Source organism: Hippichthys cyanospilos, chromosome 10, assembly GCF_059441005.1.
Source record: "Hippichthys cyanospilos isolate Australia breed blue-spotted pipefish chromosome 10, RoL_Hcya_1.0, whole genome shotgun sequence".
In the NCBI taxonomy this organism is placed as follows: Eukaryota; Metazoa; Chordata; class Actinopteri; order Syngnathiformes; family Syngnathidae; genus Hippichthys; species Hippichthys cyanospilos.
In genome coordinates this window covers 18,213,982-18,241,607 of record NC_142378.1, presented here as the reverse complement: position 1 = coordinate 18,241,607, position 27,626 = coordinate 18,213,982, and the positions used below count along the sequence as shown (strand labels likewise).

Genomic DNA, 27,626 nt, shown 5'->3' with positions numbered 1-27,626 from the left:
AGAAAACATATTCTTCCCTGAAATTAATTAGGGTTCCATGGTGTAATGGTTCGCACTCTGAATCCAGTGATCCGAGTTCAAATTGCGGTGGAACCTTAATACACCCTTTGAATTGCATCAATTTGTTTGTTTTATCCCCACGGTTCCAATGTGTGTTTTCTCATTTCGGTTTCAAATACAGGCGATACTTTTCATATGTTATGCATAAATCTGAACTTTGGGAGACAAACCAAGCTACATTTGTGGAAAAATTCTCTAGATAACACTTTACTACTTGCTAAGCGTTAACAAACAACACTATTATTCAATTGGGCCCGCAATCAAAACTACAAACAAATGTGAACGATCCAACACTACGCCTATGGAGAAACCATATTATTGTCTGAAACTGCAGGAAGGGTTCAATGATGTTAAGGTGAGCACACTGGGCCCTCACTCCGTTGGTCCGAGTTCAAGTCTTAGTGGAACCTTAATACGTTCTCTTACCTGAACCAAGGTGACATAAGATTGTTTACGCCAAATTGCACACATGTATCTCTAATTTTCCAATCTATTTAGGCTTGTTGACTGAGTTGGGAACCCAGTCATTATATTCAAAGCATGTTGGCGCTGACTTTCTTATGCCACTTGGTTATAAATCATCCGGTCGTTAATGAAGTGCTGAAATTATGAAACCATATTATTTGGTGGACGAATGTGCAGGGTTCCATGGTGTAATGGTTAGCACTCTGGACTTTGAATCCTGTGATCTCAGTTCAAGGCTTGGTCCAGCAAGACTTGAGACTTAAGAAAAATTTGTTCTCCTCAAGTCTCTGTGGGGTTCTATGGTGTAATGTTTAGCACTCTGGACTCTGAATCTAGTAATCCGAGTTCAAGGCTGGGTGGAACCTTAATACATTCTGTAATGCAGTTGTTACTAGGATTCCATGGTGTAATGGTGTGTTCCATGAGCAATTATTCCTTTCATAATATTTGAATTCCTCTTGCCACTGACTTTGTTTTGCATTGGAAATTACATTGGAAATCATCGTTCATGAATTGCTGAATTAAGAAAACACTCTAGGATTCCATGGTGTAATGTTTTATTCCCTGAGCAATTATTTCAGTCATACTCGAAATCCTCTTGTCACTGACTTTATTCTGCATTGGAAATAACATCGAAAATCATCGTTCATGAATTGCTGAATTAAGAAAACACATTCTCCTGCTGAAATTTATGTAGGGTTCCATGGTGTAATGGTTAGCACTCTGGACTCTGAATCCAGTGATCCGAGTTCAAGTCTCGGTGGAACCTTATAACCTTCTGTAATGCATTTTTCTCTAAGATTCAATGGTGTAATGGTTTGTTCCCTGAGCAACTATTTCAGTCATAATATTCAAAATCCTCTTGGCAATGACTTTATTTGGCATTGGAAATTACATTGTAAATCACCATCGTTCATGAATTGCTGCATTAAGAAAACATATTTTTCTCCTGAAGTCTACATAGGGTTCCATGGTGAAATGGTTACCACTCTGAATCCAGTGATCTGAGTTCAACTCTGGGTGGAACCTTGTAATATTCTGTAAAGCATTTTTCTCTAGGATTCTATGTTGTAATGGTTTGTTCCCTGAGCAATTATTCCAGTCATAATATTCGAAATCATCTTGGGTCTGACTTTTTTTTGTATTGGAAATTACGTTGGAAATCATCATCGTTCATGAATTGCTGCATGAAGAAAACATTCTTCTCCTGAAGTCTCTGTGGGGTTCCATGGTGTAATGGTTAGCAATGGCAATATTTTGCTTTGGAAATTACATTGGAAATCATCATCGTTCATGAATTGTTGCATTAGGAAATCATATATTTTCTCCAGAAGTCTACGTAAGGTTTCATGGTGTAATGGTTAGCACTCTGGACTCTGAATCCAGTGATCCGAGTTCAAGTCTCGGTGGAACCTCAATACATTCTGTAATGCAACTCTCGGTGGAACCTTGTAATATTCTCTAATGCATTCTTCTCTAGGATTCCATGGTCTAATGTTTTGTTCCCTGAGCAATTATTCCAAGCATAATATTCAAAATCATCTTGGCACTGACTTTTTTTTTTGCATTGGAAATTACATTGGAAATCATCATCGGGTATGAATTGTTGCATTAAGAAAACATATTCTTCTCCTGAGGTCTATGTAGGGTTCCATGGTGTAATGGTTAGCACTCTGGACTTTGAATCCAGTGATTCGAGTTTAAGTCTCGGTGGAACCTTGTTACGTTGTCTTACCTGCAACAGATTAACATTAGATTGTTTGCCCTGTAATGTACACATTTCTCCGATTTTCCATGGTGTGTATCTTGTTCCTAGAGTTGCGAACCCAGGCATCACATTGCAAATCATCTTCGTCTAGACTTCTTTATGCCACTAGGTAAAAAAAAAAAAAAGTCATCAAAAAAATCAGCAGTTCATTAATAAAGAGCCACATTAAGAAGTTAGATTCTGAAGGAGAAGCAATTTCAGGGTTCCATAGTGTAATGGTCAGCACTCTGAATCCTGTTATCGAAATTCAATTCTTGGTGGAACCTTAATACTTTCTGCAATACATTTTTTTCCGGGATTCCATGGTGTAATGGTTTGTTCCCTAAGCAATTATTCCAGTCATAATATTCGAAATCATCTTGGCACTGACTTTTTTTTGCATTGGAAATTACATCGGAAATCATCATCGTTCGTGAATTGCTGCATTAAAAAAACATTCTTCTCCTGAAGTCTCTGTGGAGTTCCATGGTGTAATGGTTAGCAATGGCAATATTTTGCATTGGAAATTAAATTGGAAATCATCATCGTTCATGAATTGCTGCATTAGGAAATCATATTTTTCTCCAGAAGTCTATGTAAGGTTCCATGGTGTAATGGTTAGCACTCTGGACTCTGAATCCAGTAATCCGAGTTCAAGTCTCGGTGGAACCTCAACATATTGTGAAATGCAGCTCTCGGTGGAAACTTGTAATTTTCTCTAATGCAATTTTCTCTAGGATTCCATGGTGTAATGGTTTGTTCCCTGAGCAACTATTCCAAGCATAATATTCGAAATCATCTTGGCACTGACTTTTTTTGCACTGGAAATTACATTGGAAATCATCATTGTTCATGAATTGCTGCATTAGGAAATCATATTTTTCTCCAGAAGTCTATGTAAGGTTCCATGGTGTAATGGTTAGCACTCTGGACTCTGAATCCAGTAATCCGAGTTCAAGTCTCGGTGGAACCTCAACACATTGTGAAATGCAGCTCTCGGTGGAAACTTGTAATTTTCTCTAATGCAATTTTCTCTAGGATTCCATGGTGTAATGGTTTGTTCCCTGAGCAACTATTCCAAGCATAATATTCGAAATCATCTTGGCACTGACTTTTTTTGCACTGGAAATTACATTGGAAATCATCATTGTTCATGAATTGCTGCATTAGAAAATCATATTTTTCTCCAGATGTCTACGTAAGGTTCCATGGTGTAATGGTTAGCACTCTGGACTCTGAATCCAGAAATCCGAGTTCAAGTCTCGGTGGAACCTCAATACATTCTTAAATGCAACTCTTGGTGGAACCTTATAATATTCTCTAATGCATTCTTCTCTAGATTTCCATGGTGTAATGGTTTGTTCCCTGAGCAGTTACTCCAAGTATAATATTTGAAATCATCTTGGCACTGACTTTTTTTTTTGCATTGGAAATTACATTGGAAATCATCATCGGGTATGAATTGTTGCATTAAAAAAACATATTCTTCTCCTGAAGTCAATGTAGGGTTCCATGGTGTAATGGTTAGCACTCTGGACTTTGAATCCAGTGATCCGAGTTCAAGTCTCGGTGGAACCTTGTTACGTTGTCTTACCTGCAACAGATTAACATTAGATTGTTTGCCCTAGAATGTATACAATTACATTCCAGTCTAATTCTATTAATAAATTATAAATATTCCAGTCATAATATTCGAAATTATGTTGGCACTGACTTTATTTTGCATTGGAAATTACATTGGAAATCATCATCGTTCGTGAATTGCTGCATGAAGAAAACATTCTTCTCCTGAAGTCTCTGTGGGGTTCCATGGTGTAATGGTTAGCAATGGCAATATTTTGCATTGGAAATTTCATTGGAAATCATCATCGTTCATGAATTGCTGCATTAGGAAAACATATTTTTCTCCAGCAGTCCACGTAAGGTTCCATGGTGTAATGGTTAGCACTCTGGACTCTGACTCCAGTAATCCGAGTTCAAGTCTCGGTGGAACCTCAATACATTCTGAAATACAACTCTCGGTGGAACCTTGTAATATTCTCTGATGCATTTTTCTCTAGGATTCCATGGTGTAATGGTTTGTTCCCTGAGGAATTATTCCAAGCATAATATTCGGAATCATCTTGGCACTGACTTTTTTTTGCATTGGAAATTACATTGGAAATCATCATCGTTCATGAATTGCTGCATGAAGAAAACATTCTTCTCCTGAAGTCTCTGTGGGGTTCCATGGTGTAATGGTTAGCAATGGCAATATTTTGCATTGGAAATTACATTGGAAATGATCATTGTTCATGAATTGCTGCATTAGGAAAACATATTTTTCTCCAGAAGTCTATGTATGGTTCCATGGTGTAATGGTTAGCACTCTGGACTCTGAATCCAGTAATCCGAGTTCAAGTCTCGGTGGAACCTCAATACATTCTGAAATACAATTCTCGGTGGAACCTTGTAATGTTCTCTGATGCATTTTTCTCTAGGATTCCATGGTGTAATGGTTTTTTCCCTGAGGAATTATTCCAAGCATAATATTCGGAATCATCTTGGCACTGACTTTTTTTTGCATTGGAAATTACATTGGAAATCATCATCGTTCATGAATTGCTGCATGAAGAAAACATTCTTCTCCTGAAGTCTCTGTGGGGTTCCATGGTGTAATGGTTAGCAATGGCAATATTTTGCATTGGAAATTACATTGGAAATCATCATTGTTCATGAATTGCTGCATTAGGAAATAATATTTTTCTCCAGCAGTCTACGTAAGGTTCCATAGTGTAATGGTTAGCACTCTGGACTCTGAATCCAGTAATCCAAGTTCAAGTCTCGGTGGAACCTCAATACATTCTGAAATGCAAGTCATCATCGTTCGTGAAATGCTGCATTAAGAAAACATATTTTTCTGCTTAAGTCTGTGTAGGCTTCCATTGTTTAGTGGTTAGCACTCTCTTCTCCGAATCCAATCATCCGAATTCAAGTCTCAGTGGAACCTTAATGAACCAAGTTGCATGAGCTTTTTTGTGGTTTCATCTCTATGGTTCCAACATGTTTTATCTCATTTTCTCTGTTCCAAATGCAGTTATTACTTTCCATATATTGTTGGCACTCATTTTTCTTATACCTCTCTCTTAGGTAGTTTATGATGTGTGGTATGGAGAAACCATATTGTTCTCTCTGTAACTGCAGGAAGGGTTCAATGATGTGAAGGTTAGCACACTGGCCCTTAATCCAGTGATCGGAGTTTGAGTCTTTGTGGAACTTTATTATATTCTCTTTCCGGCACCAGGGTGACATAAGATTGTTTTCACCAAATTGCACACACATATCTCTGATTTTCTAAACGAATTTGGCTTGTTGCCTCAGTTGCGAACCCAGTCATTATATTGCATGTTGGCACTGACTTTCTTATGCCACTCGGATTTACATCATTAGGTCGGTAATGAAGTTCTGAATTATGAAACCATATTCTTCAGTAGAAGTATGTCCGGGGTTCCATGTTGTAATTGTTAGCACTCTGGATTTTGAATCCGGTGATCCGAGTTCAAGTCTCGGTGGAACTTTGGTAAACTTTCTTACCTGCACCAGGCTATCATTAGATTGTTTGCACTGGAACGTGCACATGTATATCTGATTTTCCACGGTGTGTTATCTTGTTCCCTGAGTTGGGAACCCAGTCATCACATTCCAAATCATCTTGGTGTAGACTTATTTTATGACGCTCTTTAAAAAAGGATCAGGTCAGGTCATTAATGAAGAGCTGCAATAACAAAGCATATTCTGCAATAGTTGTGCACGTAGGGTTCCGTGATAAAATGGTTACCACTCTGGACTCTGAATCCAGCGATCCGAGTTCAAGGTACAGCGGAACCCAAATACGTTATTTTACCTGCACGAAGCGTCTATAAACTTGAGCTGCATACAATTTTTTCCAGGATTCCATGGTATAATGGCTTGTTCCCTGAGCGATTAATCCAGTCATAACATTCGAAATCATGTTGGCACTGACTTTATTCTGCAACTACATTGGAAATTGTCAGCGTTCATGAAGTGCTGCATTAAGAAAACATATTCTTCTCTTAACCTGCAAGTAGGGTTCCATAGGGTAATGTTTCGCACTCTGGACTCTGAATCCAGAGAGCTGAGTTCAAGTCTCAGTGGAACTATACTACACCCTTTCACCTGCGCTAAGTCCGCATAAACTTTTTTGTGCTCATTTCCTAGGTTCCAAAGACAGTCATTATTTTTTCTTCTTGCGCTCATTTTACTTATACCTCTCTGTTCGGTAATTCATGATTTGTGGTATTTAGAAACCATTTTATTCTCCACAACCGCAAGAAGTGTAAAGGTTATCACCGAGGGCTCAAAAGCCAGCGGTTCGAATTCATGTGGAATCTTAATACATTCTCTAATCTGCGCCAGGCTTACACAAGATTGTGTACACTGAATTGCTCACATGTATCTCTAACTTTCCATTGTTTTAATGGCTTGTTTCCTCAGTTGAGAACCCAGTCATCACATTCCAAATCATGTTGGTGCTGACAGAAATGCTGGTTTGCTATCGTCGGCCTCACTCATTTCAAAATGGCGGAATGGAAAAGCTTTGTTCTATCACGAGTTGTTACAAAACCGTGTTTATAGTGCATTTTACTGCTTAATTCAAAGTTGGAAGGGTTAGCCATGGGTCCCAAGATTGCTAGTGATGTTAAAGAGAGAAGTAAGAAGATGATTATAAAGAAACGAAGCTGGAGATAAAAGGAATACGAAGCTAGCCTAGCCTAGGCTACCCTTACTAGGGAATATGGACGTAACAAGCGCCACTGAAAGGTAAATAAATCCATTCTATGTCGTTTATTTATGATGTTCTCTGATTGTATACGTGTATATTATATATACGTAGCACTTACTATACTGTTTTGGCTCCAATTTTCAATATGTACAACTTTAATGTTTTTACCTGGGGTCCTAAACACATTAGCTATTTAACAGGTTTGGCTTGCCCGCTATACGGTGAATTTGTCTTACAAGTCCAACCGCGGAACGGATTAATCTAGTAACACGGGCCCCACTGTACTTTAAGGGGTCTGTATGAAGGCTTCAATGGTGTAATGATTGAAACTGGACTTTGACTCTTGTGATCCGATTTCAAGTCTTGGTGGAACCTTAAAACCTTCTCTTACCTGTGCCAAGGTTTTATAAGGTCATTTTTGCAGATTTGTACACACTCTCTAAGATTTTTTGGTGTAAATGCTTGTTCTCTGAGCAATGAATCCAGTCGTCACATTACGAATCATGTTGTCGCTGACTTAATTATGCTAATAAGTTTGAAATGGTTATCATTCATCAAGTGCTGCATACCATATTATTCAGTGGAAGCATATACAGGGTGCATTGCACAATGACTATATTACACCACTAGTTTAAAAACTTCAGGTCGTTAATGAAGTGCTGCAAGTCATATCCTTCATTGATGCTGTATACATACTTCTGTGGTGTAATGGTAAGAAACTGTGCACTGTGAAAGCAATGACCTGAGTTCACGTCTTGGCAGAACCTCACTATGTGTCTTTACCTGCACCAAGATGACCTGAACGGATTCCATGTTGTTTTGTTTCATTCCTTGGATTCTATATACAGTCATTACTTTCCATAAATTGTGGGTGCTCATTTTTTATACATCTCTCTTAGGTCATTGATGACCTAAGTGTGGCATTAAAAAAAACATATTATTCTATAGAGCAACCCGCAGGGTTCCATGGTGTAAAGGTTAGCACCCTGGACTCTAAATCCAGTAATCTTAGTTCAAGTCTCGTGGGTCCTTAATACGTTCTCTTACCAGCAGCAGGGTAACGTAAGTTTGTATACCCTGGAAGGCACATATTTATCTTTACATTTCCATGGTGTATTGGCTTGTTCCCTGAGTTGTGAACCCAGTTGTCACATTTCAAATCATGTTGCCGCAGACTTTGTAATGCCACTCGGTAAAAAAATCATCATGTCCTTAACGAAGTGCTGCATTAAGAAACCACATTCTTTTGTGGAAATGTATCCAGTGTTCCATATGGTGTAATGGTTAGAATTCTGGACATTGTCAAGTCTCAGTGCAAACTTAATACGTTCTCTTACCTGCACCGAGGTTTTAGCTGCAGTGCACACGTTTTTTTTTTGTTTTTTTTTGAGGATTCCATGCTGTAATCACTTGTTCCCTGAGCAATTATTACAGTTACCACATTCCAAATCATGTTGGCTCTGACTTTATTATGCCCCACAAAGTTAAAAATCACCAGGTGGCTAATGAAGTGCAGCATTGAGTAATCATTTTCTTCAGTGGAAGCATATAGAAGGGTCCCATTGCACAATGATTTTATTATGCCACTAAGTTCAACTTCAGGTTGTTAATGAAGTGTTGCATTAAGAAATCATATTCCTCAGCCAAATGCTATGCAGGCTTTCACGGTTTAATTGCTAGACCGTTGGACTTCGAATCCAGTGATCTGAGTTCAAGTCAAAACTCAAGTATCTCTGAGTTTGCATGGTGGTTTATCTCATCCCCTGGGTTTCAAGTACAGTCATTACTTTCCATATATTGTTCACACTCATTTTACTTGTATGTCTCCCATAGGTCATTGATGACGTGAAGCATTAACAAACCATATTAAGAAACCAGTACCACATATGTGGTTCCATGGTGTAATGGTTAGCACTCTGGTTTTGGCCCCGTTATTTACGCTGTTGGAAGACTCTATCGGCCGCGAGCCGATGCATTTTGAGCAGTCAAAATGACAGCCACATGTTTTGTGGCCTGCCGGCATTGAACAATGTCATAAAGGAGGTGAGGAAGCCACACGTTAAGGGGTGTGATCCCTGCAAACAAGGGATTTTATTCCCTGGTTTGAAATATAATAAAAAATAAATAAAATAAAACTCATATCAAATGAGAAATTAAATTCTCAATGTTCCAAATGTGATTTATATTCACAAATTACACCATGGAAAGTATAACATATGTTTAATACACTATTTTACCTGCATCAAGGTTGCATAAACTTGTTTGCGCTATATTATACTCAGGCATCTCAAGGGATCCATGGTGAAGTGGCTCATTCCCTTGGTTACAAATCCAGTTATCACTTCGCAAATCTTGTAGGCGCTGACTTTTGTTATGCCTTTATGTTTGAAATATTTTTCAGCTGTTCATTAATGAAGTGATGAATTAGGAAACCATAACCTTCTCCAGAAGCACTTTAACTTTGAACCGCGTTGTCTGAGTTTAACTCTTGGTGGAACTTGAACAAAGTCCAGTTACCTGCATCAAGGTTGCATTAACTTGTCTGCATTGCATTGCATGCTGGTGCCTGTGAAGTTTCATGGTGTAATAGCTGGTTTAATGGGCTGTAAATCCAGTCGTCACATTACAAATGGTATAGACACTGACTTTATTATGCCACTAGCGAGCCTTGACAAATTGTCTCTTACCTGCACCAAGACTGCATAAACTAGTTTGTACTGTATGTCTAGGTTTCCACGGTATAATGGCTCGTTCCCTGGATTACAAATCCAGTCATCACTTTCTAAATCTTGTTGGCACTGATTTGGCTTATGCTTCTACTTTTATTATACATTTTACATTTACGTTCACTAATTCTGCATTAAGAAGCCATATCCTTCACCAGAAGCACAACCAGGGTTTCATGGTGTAATGGTAAGCACTCTCAACTTTGAATCCAATGATCCAACTTCAAGTATTGGTGGAACCTTTGCAAGCCTTCATTTCTGCATTAAGAGTTTTTCAACTTGTTTGCAGCTTTGGTGAACATGAGAGTGGGAGCCAAGCCCTCCCTTTGCCGGCAAAAAAAAAGTCAATCTTGGTTGGTCTGCGTTACTATTTTGCTGCTTAGCAGCTGGACTTGTCTTAGTTGTCTTTCATAGATTTCTCTGAAAAATCCCAAGCCTTGTTGCTCCCGTCTTTTTGACAGCAGAACTGTCACATTTTTCAAGTCGGATGAATGGGACCTGGCCAGTCAAAATGAAGTCGCATGACACAAGATCGGATATGGGTCTGTTTCAGGAAACCATACCCAAAAGGTCTAAAGCATTTCAAAAGATCAGTTGTGTCGTTCATACTTCCATTCAAAGATTGGCAACAAGGGGCGAAAAAAAAAAAATCTGAATTCAGATTACAGTGTGAACATTACAGGGCCCCTAAAGGGACATGAAGGGATCTTTTTAATGAGCTCTCGCAAATGATTCTTTCTACGCCAGTGAACTGGAAATAAAACAGACACAGTGATGGAGGAGGATGCCTATCATCCATAGGAAAAATTTATTGATTGCTATTTACTACTAGAATTTACTATTGGCCTAACATATAAGGACCATCAAATGCCTACTTGCATTTAAACATGGCTTTGACATAAGTGAGACACATTTGAAAAGAATATCCCGAGCGAGGAGGCTTTTTTTGGTTGTGATGGGTACTGTGATCTTGCGGTTCTTGGTGAAGTAATCGGCAACAAACAACAGTATTCTGACCAGCTTCACAAATACCGGTGGATGTATGCCAAATGTTGAAAACATGGACTGCAAATCAAGAAGGGGGATGTGCAGTTGGTGTTGAATGAGCTGGATCCAAAAGGAGTGTCACTAAGGCAAGCAAGATGTCAGAGACAACGGAGCTACTTTTACTTTTTACGTTTACTTTGAGAGGTCCTAATTTCATTTGGCACATTGGACAGTTGTAACAAACTGAAGCCATATGGCTTTTGAATCACCGGGAAGCTCATTGGTTTTTCTAGGAATATCATCTGTCTTCATGTCTATACCACTCGTAGTAACAAAATTGCAATTGATAGTCAGTGTTTTAGTGTGTTAATGGTGATTTAATGAGCATTTTAGCCTAATAACGGTATAGGGACTCACCCCTACATTTTAATGGACGTTGTTGTTTAATAAAAATTTGTGTTCGCCTTGTCTCTCTTCATTCATCTAATGTCCTCATTTGGGACCTCTCTAGACACTAAGAACAGCTCCAAATCATCGAAACTGACGTATTATGGTCCCACAACAGAGCAAGCGCGGAAGATCCATCGTTGTGTGTCTGTTTTACTTGGCTTCGAGGGATTCCAGGATTCTGCAATACATTTGCGAGATCTTGCATTTTTTTCCCCCTTTTTTTCTCCATGTTACTTGAGGGACTCCGTAGAACATAGCCTAAGTTGGAAAAGGCTTTCAAAACTGCTGCATTAGGAAATCATATACTCATCTGAATTTGCGTGTAGGGTTTCAAGGTGTAATGGTTAGCACTCTGGACTCTGAATCCAGTAGTCTGTGTTCAATTCTTGGTGAAACCTAAATGAACTGCCTCTTACCTGTAGCAGGCTTACATTAACGGTCTTACCTTTCACTATATATAGGTATTAGTAGGCTTCTGCGGAATAATGGCTCGTTACCTCAACTATGATTCCCGTCATCACTTGGCCAGTCTTGTCGTTGATATTTCTTATGCCACAAAGTTATAAATATTTTCAGTTTGTTCATGAAGTGCTAACTAGAGAAACCATGTACTTCTGTGTGGGTTCAAGTACAGTTTTTTTTGTCTGGACTTTGTCTGGACTGGAGATTCCAGTGATCCAAGTAAAGCTCTTGGTGAAACCTTTACAAACCCTCTCACCTGCAACAAGATTGCTCCAACCTGTTGGCAATGTATTGTACACAGGAGACTGTATGATTCCATGGTGTAATGTCTCATTGCCTGCGCTATGAATCATCCCAAATCTTGTTGATGCTGACGTTGTTATGCCACTAATTAAGAAATATAATCGCGTTATAATCACCTATTTCATGAAGTGCTGCATTAAAGAAATGATATATTGCTCCCAGGATCAGTGAGGGGTTCCATGGTGTAATGGTAAGCACGCTGGGCTTTGAATCCAGCAATCCGAGTTCAAGTCTCGGTGGAGCCTTAGTAAACTCTGTAACTGAATATATGGTTCAGTTTTGATTTTTCGGTATCCAATTAATTGAGATTTAAAAAAAAAAAAAAAGATTCTAAACTTCTATTTTATTCAATTAAAATTAATTTCGGCTTCAATCTATAAATGTGGAAAGATCCATCATACAACTTCAGTCTGCTTTGCAAGACGGAATAACAAAAGTGTCATTTTTGTTTTTTACCTTGTAAGTTTTGATTTGTAAGGAACATGCCTTTTCCACAAAACTGTTGCCCAAATGAAAAATATAAATATTTCTCAGTACATTTATGAGAAACAAGATTTGAAAATAAACGTTTTCAAGTGACCAGCTAAATTGAGTATATCGGTGGAACAGGATTACTTTTGTTTGCATTCCACTTGTTTGGATGTAACAGTGCCACCCGTCCCATTCACTAGGTATAAATGGCTGGGGTGCCCTGAAATCCGTCAATTCGTTGAGGCTACCGCCGTGATGAGTTGGGAGGTGTTGTGTGATTATTGGGAAATGTTTGGACAACATGCTATTTTGGCAATTTATTTTGGCCATGTTAATGGAGTGTGGTGCTGACCAGGGCATTTTATATTTGTGTGTGTGCAGGTACATTTTTTTTTTTTTGTATAGGTATTTGTTTGGTTATTTCTTTTGTCTGATTTACATCAGTTCAATGAGGCCACAATCGATTCCATGGTAATGGAGTTTGTAGCTGAAAAGCGCACTTTGTATTTGTTTTTGTGCAGTAAAAGTGTCCAATCACATTACAGTCTTCCCCTGTTACACAAAACTACACAACGCAGAGGCCAAGCGAAGAGCAGGGTTATATTGGACAAAGCATGAAATGTGCGCCACTTTGTTCATCTCTGACCATATTAAGAGCGTTATCAGTCACAACTATAACATTGGAAGAAGGAACATGGCAAAATTATTTATTAAAAGCCACTTTTAATGCTTACACAATAATCAGATCCATGAATGTCAAACTCCATTTGTTTGCAGCGGAGTGAAACATTTCATTTATATTTGCATTTGGTTTTTGTGCATCACGTGAGTTTGCAAAATGTCATAATACTGCTTTCAATAAGGACAGGGCAGTCCTTCAGTGTTTGAATTTGTGTATCCTGTGAAGCAGGTTTGACATTCCAGAACAGGCTGCATGGTGAAGTCATGGCACAGTACGGAATCCGACAGGAAGCGATTTTTATTCTTTTTAATCTAAAATATCGATTTTGGGCCATTTTATATTGATTTAAATCATAGTAAATGAGAATCTTGATTCTCCTGTGAATCTTATTTTCGTGACACCCCATAGATTATATATATATATATATATATATATATATATATATATATATATATATATATATATATATATATATATATATATATATATATATATATATATATATATATATATATGTGCATGCTATTCTAGACAAGAAATAAACACAAAATTATTTTATTTGTATAGCCCTGAATCACCGAATTCTCAAAGGGATTACAGGTGAAAAGAGGTCATGTCGAGACTTCTTTTGAAAAAATACCTCGTACAGAGACATGTTTTCGTTATAGGAACGCAACAGCATCCCCTGCTCAAAGCTCCCAGAAGGAGAATGAAAAACTCAAAATACCCAATTTAGGGAAAATCAAGAGATTTGGTGGGACGAGCCCCCTTCCAGGCTCAACAGGTTGAAGTGGATGCTGCGTGTACCAAATACAGACAAATACACATACACAATACAGATGACAGAAAACATATTGTGCCATATAGTGCAACGATGTTTTGACAGCAGGTGAAGCCATTGGGCAGAAAAATCCCCACAGTCCAGCCAAGTGGACAGCAGGTGGTCGATCTCATAACCTGCGATAGTTGATCAGCACAGGGCCAAATGGGGGTGTTCAAATCTTCTTTCACCATCTAGCTAGCCCCCTCTCTGAGCCGGGAGAAGGGGGCAGGAAAAAGAGGAAGAAAGCTGAAGACAGGCCCATTAACTAAACGCTTGCAAGTATAAATGTGTTTTTAGTCTGGATTTAAAGATTTTTACTGAGGTGGTTGCGCTTGATCCCACAGACTTTTTTTTAGCCCGCGGGGTCGATAACAAACCGGCATTTAATATATCTATATATATATATATTTATTTATTTATTTTTTCCCATGGAAGACCAAGATTTAATTTGCCTTCATCTGTGATCCATACGGTGCAACCATCATGGTTCAGGCCACACATGGTTCATGGCTTGCTCGGTGAGTAAAACATGTGCATTCTTGTGAAGGCTTCGTATTTAATTTAATTGAAATTGCACAATCGCTGTCCGAGGAGCAGCAGCCAAGTGAAAGATGGAAGGAAGGATTTTGGCAACTTGGGTTGAAGAAAGTTCTTCAGTAATGCGAGCAATTTAAAAAGTATGCAAGGATTTTTATCAAATTTGTATTCCTACATTTATGTTCATTTGACTTGCACGGATAGAACAACATGTACATTTTTACACATTTTAAAATGTGCAAAACTCTCCATCTTGTGCAGACAACAACAAGCTAGTAAGCCTTGGGCAAAACAAAGCTTTTGGTCCCATTAGTAAACTCCACTCCATCAAAATAAAACCAAACAAACCAGAGAGGCAAGAGTCAGAATCGCCCACACAAGAGTTCCTGAAAAGAGCGAGCGGAGAAATGTTTGTTGCTGAGAAATAATGACATTGGTGAAGTTGTTGATCCGTCATCTCACGGCAACTCCCCTCCAGACATGTTTGTGCATAATTCTCTCATGTAATGGCAAAGTTTTTTTCAACACGATTTCGATCTTTTAACACGTATGTACTCTTCACTAACCTGTTTATGGCATTTTGACTTGCTCATTAGCATTTAGCAAAGTGGACATTTCTAACGGTATGCTACGTGCGTGTTTTAGTTGTTTTTGGGTTCTCCTGAAAAGTGATGATGATTTTGGAGGGATGAAGAATCCAATCGAAGCAAACAAGGTTCATAAGCAGTAATTTTTTAAAAAACTCTTTATTATTTAATGAATGTGTTCTATTATGCACCACATAGAGTAACTGGAATGACAAACGAAACATGACCTTGAGTTAATAATATAATATGTGTGTGTTTGAGGACTTCAATTGAAGTATCAACTGTCAGAGTGTTGAATAGCTATCAAATAGCAACCAACATTGCGATCACGCTTTGGCGAAAAACAGATGGCCAAGAAGGTAGCTCTTAACGGGAGTGTGTTTGGAGGGGCAACCATCCTTACCTGTTTTGCATGCACACATGCAAATTTGTGGTGAGGTGCGTGTCCTTGAGCCCGACGGCCTCATGCCGTGCATTGCCCATCTGGCCTTTGGCTACAAAGCCCCGACCACTGTGATGGCACACTCAAAGAAAGAGCTGACACACTTCTGACTTGCGTGCGTGTGTGTGCGTGTGTGTTATCTCAACGGGCTGCGTGAGTAATCTGCTCGCCACTTTGCCCGTCAGCCTGCCGGGGTGGCGAGCTGTGCTCAGAGGTGGCACTTCACAAACATGGGAGGCGTCTTCGTCACGGAACCCACACACATGTACACAAACAAACACACAACGAGAAGTGAAAAGCGTGTGTGCAGTCAGCCATAGAGATATGATGCTGTAAATTGTGCAAACGAACAATCACAAGAACATATGAGCCATGAAAGGCATTTTGTGCAATGGTGTTAATTGGCAAATATTTACTGTATGCTGGCTGTTGAAAATCATCGAGCCATCTATTCAGAAGACTGCATGTGATGGATACCGACCAATGGATGCACTTGATGATTAGACAAATTTGTATTGGTAATTCTGGTCATTGATGAGGTGTATACCATAATGACAATATTTCAGTTGTCTGATTTGATAGTTGTATTTCATAATAAACAAAAAAATCAAGGTCGTCAAGAAAAGTACACTATACTGTAAATCTCTAAAGAAAAAAAAAATCCCAATTTTAAGACTGATATCTGATATTTGGTAAGAATTTGCCTTCAAGAAAGAATTTCATATATATATATATATATATATATATATATATATATATATATATATATATACTATAGATAGCTATAGCTATAGATACTGTTTATGTATGTGTGTGTGTGTGTGTGTGTGTGTATGTATATATATATATATATATATATATATATATATATATATATATATATATATATATATATATATATATATATATATATATATATATATATATAATATATATATATATGTATATATATATATATATATATATATATATATATATATATAATATATATATATATGTATATATATATATATATATATATATATATATATATATATATATATATATATATATATATATATATATACACTGTATATATATATACACACACACACACACACACACACACACACACATACATAAACAGTATCTATAGCTGCTTATCTTCACAAGGGTCGCAGGCTTGCTGGCGCCTATCCGAGCTGACTTCGGGCACTAGGCGGTGGCCACCCTGAACTGGCTGGCAGCCAAGTGCAGGGCACACAAAGATGAACGATCCACGCACCAAATCACACCTAGGGACATTTTAGTAATGATGCAATCATGGCACCTAACGTGTGACGTACTGCAAACGACTGTCTCCCATGTTGGTTTGCCACTTTAGTAAGCGGCATTCGTCACAACACAGATTTAAAATTACAGCAACAAACGGTCCAATAACTGGCCAAGAATTATACCTTTGGCTAAAATGCAACACAGAATTACTGAGGTAAGCTATTAAACGCTTGAAAGAAAAACTAATGAGTAGATAACTAGTTAGCATGTCCGTGCCACATGTGGAGGTCGTGTGCTCGATTATAGCTCCGGCCTTTCTGTGTGAAGTTTGCATGTTCTCCCTGTGCCCACAAGGCTTTCCTCCAGGTATTCTTGTTTCCTCCACCATTTTCAAAACGCATGATAGATATATTGGACACTCCAAATTGGCCTTAAGTGTGATTGTTAGTGTGTATGGTCATTTGTCTATGTGTGCGCTATGCTAGGCTGCCAACCAGATCAGGGTGTTCCCCGTCTGCTAAAAGACGGCTGGGATAGGCACCAACAAGCCCGCTAACCCTGTGAGGATGAGCGGTCAAGAAAATGGAGGGATAGATGAAAGAAATTTCTTTCATAGTTATATGCTGAAGAGTAGAACCCAACTGAAGCTTGTTTGCTACTCTCAAAGCCTTTAGAGAATTGTGATTTTTGGTGTAGCCGAGTATAAGTCACCGGAACAGCCAAACAATGGTGATGCAAGTAATGATGCAACTAATTGTAGGTGTTATTAGCCTTTTTTCACCTTTCCTTCATGGACTAATATAATGAATTGAACTGAAGATTTGCATGGCCAAGGCAGGGTGAGTAATAAGCTGGTGCCGCAGGGAGTTTGTGTGACGTTGTTTTCCGTGTGTAGGTTTGCACAGTCCCACGCCTGCTGGCCGGACGGACGGAGGTTAGTGAGTCACCAGAGATCAGCCAAAGCAGGAATAACAACAGCGAAACAGAGATGCATGGGAGTGGACAAACGCAGCCGTGGAGTGGAGAGAGGATAACGGGAAGAAAAAAAAGCCTTAGGGGAGATGTGTGGGCATGGAGGAGGAAGTCGACTTCCTCCTGTGAACTGATGGATGAAGAAGTAAAAGAGGAAGAGGAGAGCTTGTCAGCAAAAAATAAGCAAGTCTTTCTCGAGAATTTGTAAAACAGCTTGCGGTACATTACCCAAAGTTATTCTTGTACACTGTGTTCCATCCTTCCATCCATTGTAAATTGTAAGCAATCAGATGTTTTTATGCATGAGGCAGCTCAATATTTAATTGTAAAGATGTGACAGCAATTAGATAGGTCATAGAATTAAAGCGCTAACAAGATATATAAGACACCAATCCCATGTTTGTGTTATCAATCACAATTCAAGCTACAAGCAAGCTTCAGATATGCCACTGCTCAAATTAAGTGAAAAAATATATGTATTTGTAATACAATACAGTACGGTGGGTCCCCGGTTTACGAGATTAACCCGTTCCGCGGATTCGCCGTATGGCGGGCAATCCAAACCTATGGTATATGGCAGATGTGCGTAATACCCCAGGTGAAAACATAAAAATTGTATAAACATATTAAAAATTGGTATCATAATAGTATAGTCAGTGCTGCTTATACTGTATATAATATACATGTATACAATTAAATAACATCATAAATAAAAATATAGAAATGATTTATTTACCTTTGAATGACGTGAGAGCTTGTTATGACAATATTCCATTGCGAGGGTAGCCTAGCATTTCTTGATTATCTCCAGCTGCATTTCCATATCAATCATCTTCTTCTCTCTTTAACATCACGAGCAATCTTGGGACCCATGGTTAACCAATTCAAGTTTGAATTAAGAACTAAAATGCACTAAACACATTTTTGTAAGCACTCACAGGCAAATAAAGCTTTAACGTTCCGCTATTTTGGAAACTGTGACTCCAACCAATAGCAGATCAGTATCTTAGGGAGTCGTGAGGCCAACCAATAGCAGACCAGCATTCTAGTGACATAAGCGGTGACGCGTGTATAGACGTATGAGTGTGTGGTCACTCACAGAGTCACGCACGCACACTGACCGCCATGTTTGTGTTTGAGGAAGAGTTTTTGTCCTAACGCGAATAAAATGGCTTAAAGAGGGGACAAAAAAAAAAGTCGCATTCGACATCATAAGGGGAAATAAACGCAAACCAGGGACATCGTAAACCAGGAATCCATTGTAATTGCAAATTCAACTTTTGCTATTAATTGATTTATTTTATAGGTGAGCGGGTGCATCAGCCATTATTCACTGAAAACTCATCTATTTGCTGTTCTGCACGTAGCGCTTAGTACCGTCTGCGTTGCTGCTCTCTTCAGGCCAACAAACTTTTTGCTAAAGATTATTTAACCTGGTAAAACCCCATTTAGACCTGCAGATCTCTTTTTCAAGAGAGTCTTGGATGAAGTGTAACAACTCAAGTCAGCGCCTCTGATCAACAGTATCTATCTGCTCAAGATTCTGCACTAACATATAGTAGAGCATTGGTTCTCATTTGTTTTTGTTCACAAACTATAATAAATATAAAGAGTCCTCTTGTGGATCTGTTCAAAAAGAAATTATTCATGAATACAAGTCCACAAAAATAATCAACATAGTGTCAGACAAACTATCAGACCTGTTCTCAAAAAGAAATAATTATAAATAAATATTGGTCCACAAAAAATTAAATCTTGAGTAATATATACACAGTATAAATATACTTTTTTTGTCCACAGAAAAATATTACATTTAAAGTGTCCTCTGTTGGAATAGTAGAGATTTGTTCACAAAAATAAATGATTTACTTGACAGAGGTGGCACGTGACAAGTTGGTTCGACCCATTCTAGTATGGGGGAGAATCTGGGATTTTAAAATGGAATTGATTAACTGACTAAACATAAAATTTTGTTTTATGAACTTATATTTTCCTGAAAATTTTAATTCCGTAATTATTTTCAAAGGATTTTTGCATGTTGTTTTGTATTATTTAAAATCTCGAGTACCCCCTGGAGTTATTTCAGGTACCCTCAAGGGTACGCCTACCCCATGTGAGAACCATATTAGTAGAAAATCCAAAAGTCAACAGGGAAATGCAGTGTTTGATGCTGTGTAAATATATTTTGGGATGACTGTACAATGTAAGCGCGCCATAATCATCACAGGGCGAAAAATGACCCACACATTGTGTGTCACTCAAAAGAGTGGAAGGAAAGTGACCGTGAGCGCCATGTTTTTGGGTCAGCGCCATTTCTGAGACACTCAAATGATAGCCGGCGGCCTCCTAGGGCACGACAGTGGGTCAACACGAACAAACCAGCCGGAAGCATCCCGTCAACGTCAGGAGGGACCTACATCAGGGGGCATCTCTCAAGCTCGAGACACATTTGTCGTTAAGGCCGACTGATTTTGCATTTAACGTCTGCCTCGACGACAGTCCCGCAATAAACGCAAGCCTGAAGAATGGTGCCGCACTTCAATGAAATGATCAATAATTGATTGTTGACATGCAGACTGGAAAAAGCAGCAGGTGTTCGAGGAAATTATATGCCTGGTCATGGCAGGTGGTCTGAAAATAACTTAGCTTCTGCTTTAATTGTGCCATATTTGAATGTAGACTGACACACACAGGTCACAGCATTTGGCACGCAACAAAGCGAATGTTCACTTTTGACTGACTACGAGGAATAATGTTTATTGAGAGCTGTAGTGTTTTCAACATTGATTGTTGGTGACACCAAGTTAAACCACAAATAGAATCCTTCTTTCACGGCTTTTGGTTGCCTCGTTTATTCGTGAGTTTGTGAATCCTCGGATTTGTGGTGAAAACTGAAATAACAAACAAAAGGTGAATCGATCGTTTTACAGGAAACAACTCGACAAAACATATCTGAACATCTACTCTTACATAAGTAAACTATAATAAAATAAGACTTACGGCGTTCCTGCCTGATAAATTCACCCCAGATGGCGTCAGATCAACTCAATGCCGCACGCTAAACACGATCGTCTTCCCTCTCCCCCTCGACCCACACCGGAAACGGAAGTAGCCATCGCAACCCGGATGTACGTCATCCTAAACCAAAAGTACTTGTCGAGATTAACTCTAGTCCCCAACAAAACAATAACAATAAACAAACATTTCGTTAACTTAGCCGTAAAGGCAACACAAAAGCTTTTAAAATGATTTTATTGTATTTTAATTGTATCTTTTACAATAAGCGGGGTTATATTTTGGCAAACGATTCTAATTCTGTGACTCTTCACAATTGAGAGTGGTTCCGTTTGATTCCAAGACAAAGACTAGACAGAGTAACTGAAGTGCTGAACTGCTTGATTCAACTGCTTGATTCAACTGCTTGAACATTAAGGCGTATCTATAAAAGTGAGCAATTGTCAATGTTCATATATAAATTTCTTCTACTTGGCCACTTTAACCTATGATCATTGTCTTCCAACAAGACAATGATCCAAAACATAAAGCAAAAGCTACAATGGAATGGTTCACCAAAAAAACATATCAAGGTATTAGAATGGCCAAGTCAAAGTCCAGACCTCAATCCAATTGAGAATCTGTGGAAAGAACTGAAAACTGCTGTTCACAATCGCTCTCCATCCAACCTCACTGAGCTCGAGTTGTTTTGCAAGGGGCAAAAATATCAGTTTCTCCATGTGCAAAACTGATAAGAGACATACCTCAAGCGGCTTGCAGCTGGAAGTGTAGCAAAAGGTGATTTTGCACGCCCAATTTTTCATTTTTTATTTGTTAAAAAAGTTTAAAATATCCAATAAAGTGTGTTCCACTTCATGATTGTGTCCCACTTGTTGTTGATTCTTCATAAGAAATTGCAGTTTTATATATTTATGTTTGAAGCCTGAAATGTGGCAAAAGGTCACAAAGTTCAAGGGGGCCAAATAGTTTTGCGGTGGTGTTTTGCCTATATATATATATATATATATATATATATATATATATATATATATATATATATATATATATATATATATATATATATATATAGATTTTTTTTTTTTTTTTGGACTGGGGTGAGATGAACTAGGACTTCATAGATGGATTGGTGCTATTCTAGACAAGAAGTAAACACAAAATGATAACAACCTAGTATATGATTCCTTTCACAGTATGTTACATTTGTGTTCTTATGTGATATGTACAAGGTTAGTTGTAGTTAATGTCACTTTTATGTTTTTTAGTTCTATAGTGTATTTTGATGGTGGGAAGTGTAGATAAAATGAGTAAAGATGAAAAGTAGAAGACCACATTAAACGTCAATGCAAAAAACAATTATCTCATTTGGGGGTAAGGCGGCGCATTAAGAAATGATAAAAATGGATCAAAAACGGTATACATCACGGGTTTTGATAACGTATGACATTACAGTCATGTTGGCGCGAGCACTAGTATCTTGTGTCTCAGATGCCAACAATGCGGCCTTTCGCATCTTAAAATATCACTCGTTACTAGAGACTATATTTTTCCACCGAGGCGTAACAAGAAGCATTCATATGTAGATGTACTACCATTTTAAGCTTGACAAGATTGTACTTATTTCTCATTCGAATGAATGTTATTCAAACACAGATGTGTGGAAAAAATCGGTCGGTTTTGAGTTATGCGGTTATAAGTCGACCCCTCTAATATGAGGGGGGAAAAAACTCAACTTGTACTCGGAGAAATACGGTAATCCAAATAGAAGAAACCTCGCGAGCAAGCACTCAAAGAAGATCTGTCCATGAAGCCAGTGATTTTATAAAGCTTCATTTTGGAAGCACACATTCGAGGGGGTGAGAGAATTCCAAAAAGATCAAAAGCGGAGCGACATGAAAACCGGAACGAGAAGAAATGACCTGACAAAAGCGCTGCTATGGGCAGCGTGACTAGAAATGAAAAGGCACTCGCACATCATGAAGAAAAACAGCCAGCAGGTCCATGTCGTCCATCAACGCGTGAGTGTTCCAGTCCCCCGACGAGCTGAGGCAGCAAACCAGGAGGGGGGAGGTGAAAGATCAGTCATGGTGGAAGGGGAGGAAGTGAAGAGGGAGCCGCCTCACAAAGTGAGATTCTCACAATCGTCCTTCTGGCCTAATTCAATTGCATATAGGACGGTGTTCCTATCTTCAAACACAAAGTGCTCTACCAAGAATTCTGCTGGCTTTTTCAAAGAATTGAATGATGATATATATCACAAGCGTTTTTTTTTGTTTTGTTTTTTTCGGTATTGACTTACAATAATGTCCACCACCACAAAAAATAATAACAACTTCAAATAGGAACCATAATTCTGTGAAAATAAGTAGAATGAATTGACTAGATTTCAAGCCAGAGAAAGGGCTAGCCAAGTTGTCACCTTCTACTTTATTTTGAAATCATTTTGTTTAATTTAAGCAATATAGGGCTGCAACTAATGCATTGTTTTATACTTGATTATTCTGTTGATTATTTTGTAGATTAATCAATCAATCTGGAAAAAAAGTCTATTTGTTTATTACAAACAAGACATTCTTTTCAAATTAACCATTTAGAAAATGCAAAATGTAATTAAGATTAAGTTTCTGCTTTGGTCAATATGCTAAAAAAAGGGCATGCGTGTTGATGTTTTCTTTTCAAAATTTTATATGTCATTCAGATTCAAATCAAAGGCAATACATAGTTCTGCTTAGTTGGAGAATGACAAAAAACAGTCATTTGCATGCATGTTTGTTTACATACGTCCACATTTACTCGCCCTTCTTTTCCTATTCCCTGTCCGTCAACTCTCCGCTGTGGGGGTCAGCACTTTCAAGTGCGTGCACAGATGCACACCAGCGTACACACACAGACATACACACGCACACACACACGCAAACACACACACACACATACAGGACGGTGGTATGACTTTTGAAAAACAATCATTTCTGTTTTTCCAGTTCGGATGGTATGTCTCATCCTTTCAAAGGCTTGCTGCTCTTTATCTCGTTTTTGAGTAAGGCGCAGGAGTATCCAGTGACGATAGTAACCGCCAACGAGCGCTAAAGCTAACCATTGTTCGGCTAACAGTGGTGCTCTTATTTTCACAATTTCATTGCTTCCTTTGCACAATGGTACATGAGTTTTTGTGATTATTAACCTAATTTAGTAACGTGACCTTTTAAGGGGTCTGTGGCCTGACTGCAGGGGTGAAATCATTTCGGTTATTAATTAAAATAAAAAAAAGGTGTATTTGTGTTAATTTCATGTCATTTTATATCAATTTGTGAAAGTATTCACGACTCTTCAATAACAAAATCAATTCAACCAGTTTAATATAATTTTTAAAATGAAATAATTTTTTGGAATTTGTCAAAATGCGTTTTGCGTCTGAAATTACTTGCTAACAAGGCAATGAAGCCAGCAAAGCAAAAGCGTAATTTTATTTTATAATGCTGTTTTTGACTAAATAATTGAAAATCAACCAGGTTTGTTATATAATGAGATGTGCACTTATTCAATTTTTAATTTCAATATCACTAAGAAATTTTGTATGATTTTGTTTGTTTTGTTTCTGCAAATATTTGCAATGGGGTCCTTGGAAAATTTGCTTTCTAAAATGGGTCACTGACTACAAAAGAGAACCCTTGGAATAGATCACTTTTTACATGCTCATGCTCACACAAAAGGAAATCAATCTTTGATGAGCCAAGGTATCTATTTCATGAGAAAAATCTCATGGGTAGCCAACATACAAACCGCACAAAAACGCGACTATCATTATCATGATTATTTCTGGGCTATGTATTATTTAAAAAAAAGGCTGAAATTTCAAAGGTTTGGACAGTTGAATGAAACGACGTCTCAAAACGAGTATTCAGTTATAAAAAATTGTTTTGAGTCATTTTATAACGGATTGAAAGTAGATGAATCATTACAGCTACATTTGTCATTTCATTACTTTTTCACCACATTGCCCAACAACATGTTGACCAGCAGGCACCCTTGTAAATCACATAGGTGGAGTGTCAATCTATCAATTGTCACACATACACGAGGAGGCTCATTCTCCTCGAGGGGGAAAAAGAAAATCCAAAGCTTATTGGATTTAAATGAAGCTGATACCTTTCTCTTGACGTGCACATTTTGCTGTGAATGCACGATAATTATGTTGTAGTCTTCGGTATCCTGCTCGTTGGGACTTAAGTTTAAATCCTAGCCTCAAAAGGGATATACAGTAACAGCCTTTCGTCTTATAGTTTTTCCATATATACATATATATTTTTTCTTTTTTTTTTTTTAAATATAAGGGACCTGAAACTGAGATGTTCACCTGCTTCCAACGACTCATCACTAGTGTTATTTGTACCTGCTGTGCACAAAACATACAAGCCTTCCGTAGGGATTCACACCACACCTCCAAAGGCAATACGATGCACTATACAGTAATTACACTGTCCTACCGGCCCCCAGGCCCCCAGTCAGACTTGGCATATACACAGGGCTTTTCCAATCAAAGCAAGACAAGTTAACTACAACAATATCCTCCAGATAGTACGTAGCCTATATTTTGGTTTATTTTGGTTAGCTGAAGCTTTGGTGCAAGCAATCAATCAAAAAGGACATGGAGCTTGCAACTGCAAATCAGGCGGTAACAGTTTTGATATTACGATATTGCCTAAACTTAATGCAATATAGTGCTTTTTTTTTTTTTTTTTTGCCAAAAATTCAAGTTCACATGGCGTGTGCTATTAAAATTATGAAATTATGGTACTTTTACAGGCATTTGTACATCGTATATTGAGTATCATACTATTGCAGTTCTGCGGGGGGGCAAGACAGAGGCAATGTATGCATGCGTATAGACGCAAATGCTGAAATTAATGTTGCAACAATAAAATGATTTGAAGTTTCAATGCTTTTTTTTCCAACAGTTCGCTTTCTTCAGTCGTAACCATGCGTTAGCCTTGTGTTTGACATGAGTGTGAAAGAAACTAGAGAAAACCGGACGGTACAGATGTTCATTATTGTGAAATGAGTCACAGGAAACGGAAGAAAAATATTGATTTTTATTATTTTTGAAATTGTTGAAAAAAAAATTCTAATTAATCGATTGTTGTATTCATCCCTTGATCCCTTGCTACTTCATGCCTCCCCTGTCATGCATGGCAGATTTTTTTTTAATTAAAAAAAAAAAAAAAGCTATACTTGAAGGTTCCTGCATGCAAGACACATGGATTAACTATAAATGCACCTGCCACGGACACTCCTCAGACGTCGCACTACTACAGCACATATATTTACTTCAGTCTTAAATTATTAAACCTTAAACAGTTACTGTACTGTTATCCCTTTCAACCCCTTTGGCTGTAGTATCACGTAGAGCCGTGGTTATATTAGCAGTGCCTGGAAATCCAACTCGAAGTGAAGCCTTTAGGTGACGAAACATGACTAAAGATCAAGGATTTCATTTGAAATTCCATCCATCCATCCATTTTCTAAAACCGCTTATCCTCACAAAGGTCGCAGGGTTGGTGGTGCCTATCCCAGCTGACTGGGCAATAGGCGAGGGAAACCCTGAACTGGTTGCCAGCGAATTGCAAGGCAAGGAAGATTCATGCACCAAATCACACCTGAGGACAATTTAGTGTGTCCAATACACCTGCCATGCATGTTTTTGGAGATTGTGGGAGAAGCCAGAGTGCCCAGTGAGAACCCACACAGGTTCGGAGCGAACATGCAAACTCCTAACAAGAAGGCCGGAGCATCGCTGCTCTTTCTTCCTCTCCTTTCGCATCTATCTAACAGTGGGTTCTAGTTTCATGAGGGAAACGGGCACTCCTACAAGACACGTGATTAGCTCCCGGCACAACCATCGAACAATGGGGGCAGGAGTTGTAATCTACTTCCACCCTGGAGTTGTAGCTAATCCTGCCCTGTTAACAAAGTTATATACGAGGGGGGTATGAAAAGCTGTAAGCAACATGTATAAGAAGTGTGTTAGAATAATTGCATATAGGTTATCCCATTTTCGTCTTACGCAGTTAGTATGTTTGTTATGTGATCAGTATGTCAATAGATTAGGAGGAATGTTTTCTGTTACTGTTGGTTGTGAAGAAGAGGATTTAAGGCATCTCAAGCAGCTGCAAGAAAGAGACAGGCCCTTGACCAGACCAACAGGGTCAGCAAAATAACAGCAATAGCAATGCTAATTCATTCATGGTATTGATGTTGGTATTTCCCATTGCATTTTAGAATTAAGCTAGTTGATTTGCGTTATCTCACACGCGAGTTGGATCGCGCGAACGGTGAGAATGAAAATGCGTTGGGAAGATGTTATAACTGCTGTTGTAATAACTTGGAATTTCGAGTGTTAAACTAGGTCGACGCACGAGGTGTGCACGAGGCATGTGCTACATCAGTGGTCCCCAACCTTTTGATCACCGCGGACCGGTCAACGCCTTAGATCCAGAAAGAAGAGCATTGCTGAAAAACTTTCATTTTTCTGGGATGTGACAGTGCCAATATTTTCACGGACAGCACCTTTATTCTTTGCAGCAATACTCAATACTTTGTCTCTTCACATTCTGGGTGTGTTGGTGGGGTTTTGTTCATGTTTTTAGATCATGTTTCTTTTTCGCTTGTCGCGTTAGTTCGAGTGCGTCCACTTGTCCTCGTCAACGTGCTTCCCTTGTGTCTGCCAATCAGCTTCCTGAACCAATTGTGTCACCAGTTTTGGTGTCTATTTAAGTGCCTGTTTACTTTCAGTTTTTTAAGTCATTGTATTGTTTTTTTCTATGGTCTGTTGTTGTCTGTTGTCACTCATTCGTAGTCTCTGTGAG

At 38.4% G+C, this 27,626-nt stretch overlaps 11 non-coding genes across 11 annotated transcripts; all 11 read left to right on the top strand.

Moving 5' to 3' along the window:
- The first annotated feature begins 1,222 nt into the window (after positions 1-1,222).
- trnaq-cug (transfer RNA glutamine (anticodon CUG)) lies at positions 1,223-1,294 on the top strand. Its single transcript has one exon. It is a non-coding gene; the product is annotated as a tRNA-Gln (tRNA).
- A 574-nt stretch (positions 1,295-1,868) lies between these two features.
- trnaq-cug (transfer RNA glutamine (anticodon CUG)) lies at positions 1,869-1,940 on the top strand. The gene has a single exon. It is a non-coding gene; the product is annotated as a tRNA-Gln (tRNA).
- Positions 1,941-2,172: 232 nt separating this feature from the next.
- trnaq-uug (transfer RNA glutamine (anticodon UUG)) lies at positions 2,173-2,244 on the top strand. Its single transcript has one exon. It is a non-coding gene; the product is annotated as a tRNA-Gln (tRNA).
- Positions 2,245-2,872: 628 nt separating this feature from the next.
- trnaq-cug (transfer RNA glutamine (anticodon CUG)) lies at positions 2,873-2,944 on the top strand. The gene has a single exon. It is a non-coding gene; the product is annotated as a tRNA-Gln (tRNA).
- A 229-nt stretch (positions 2,945-3,173) lies between these two features.
- Positions 3,174-3,245, top strand: trnaq-cug (transfer RNA glutamine (anticodon CUG)). Its single transcript has one exon. It is a non-coding gene; the product is annotated as a tRNA-Gln (tRNA).
- Positions 3,246-3,474: 229 nt separating this feature from the next.
- Positions 3,475-3,546, top strand: trnaq-cug (transfer RNA glutamine (anticodon CUG)). The gene has a single exon. It is a non-coding gene; the product is annotated as a tRNA-Gln (tRNA).
- Positions 3,547-3,778: 232 nt separating this feature from the next.
- trnaq-uug (transfer RNA glutamine (anticodon UUG)) lies at positions 3,779-3,850 on the top strand. Its single transcript has one exon. It is a non-coding gene; the product is annotated as a tRNA-Gln (tRNA).
- Positions 3,851-4,195: 345 nt separating this feature from the next.
- On the top strand, positions 4,196-4,267 carry trnaq-cug (transfer RNA glutamine (anticodon CUG)). Its single transcript has one exon. It is a non-coding gene; the product is annotated as a tRNA-Gln (tRNA).
- Positions 4,268-4,615: 348 nt separating this feature from the next.
- On the top strand, positions 4,616-4,687 carry trnaq-cug (transfer RNA glutamine (anticodon CUG)). The gene has a single exon. It is a non-coding gene; the product is annotated as a tRNA-Gln (tRNA).
- A 348-nt stretch (positions 4,688-5,035) lies between these two features.
- Positions 5,036-5,107, top strand: trnaq-cug (transfer RNA glutamine (anticodon CUG)). The gene has a single exon. It is a non-coding gene; the product is annotated as a tRNA-Gln (tRNA).
- Positions 5,108-12,156: 7,049 nt separating this feature from the next.
- On the top strand, positions 12,157-12,228 carry trnaq-uug (transfer RNA glutamine (anticodon UUG)). The gene has a single exon. It is a non-coding gene; the product is annotated as a tRNA-Gln (tRNA).
- Positions 12,229-27,626: the final 15,398 nt, after the last annotated feature.